The 313-nt window shown below is 27.2% G+C and overlaps 1 non-coding gene across 1 annotated transcript in view; it reads left to right on the forward strand.

The window, feature by feature from the left end:
* Window positions 1-209: 209 nt before the first annotated feature.
* LOC119558717 overlaps window positions 210-313 on the forward strand; it is a 1,995-nt gene continuing 1,891 nt past the window's right edge. Inside the window, exon 1 of the ribosomal RNA XR_005220376.1 lies at window positions 210-313. This exon is cut by the window's right edge and continues 1,891 nt beyond it. This is a non-coding gene — a ribosomal RNA (small subunit ribosomal RNA).

Raw genomic sequence — 313 nt, forward strand, 5'->3', positions numbered from 1 at the left:
TTACGTATTACGAAAAAAAATATTGTGTTTTTAACATCAATAATTAAAAAAACTTGTTATTATTAGTGGCGGAACAAGTATATATTGTGAAAACAACAAACGTATACGAATGCTATATAAAAATGGCCGTATTCGATAGAAAACAATCTATAAAATTTATATTGCTAATTTCTATTCAAAAATATGAATGAAATATGAATAAAAACATTATTCTGGTTGATCCTGCCAGTAGTTATATGCTTGTCTCAAAGATTAAGCCATGCATGTCTAAGTACACACGAATTAAAAGTGAAACCGCAAAAGGCTCATTATA

The sequence above is a fragment of the Drosophila subpulchrella genome, unplaced genomic scaffold (assembly GCF_014743375.2).
Source record: "Drosophila subpulchrella strain 33 F10 #4 breed RU33 unplaced genomic scaffold, RU_Dsub_v1.1 Primary Assembly Seq131, whole genome shotgun sequence".
In the NCBI taxonomy this organism is placed as follows: Eukaryota; Metazoa; Arthropoda; class Insecta; order Diptera; family Drosophilidae; genus Drosophila; species Drosophila subpulchrella.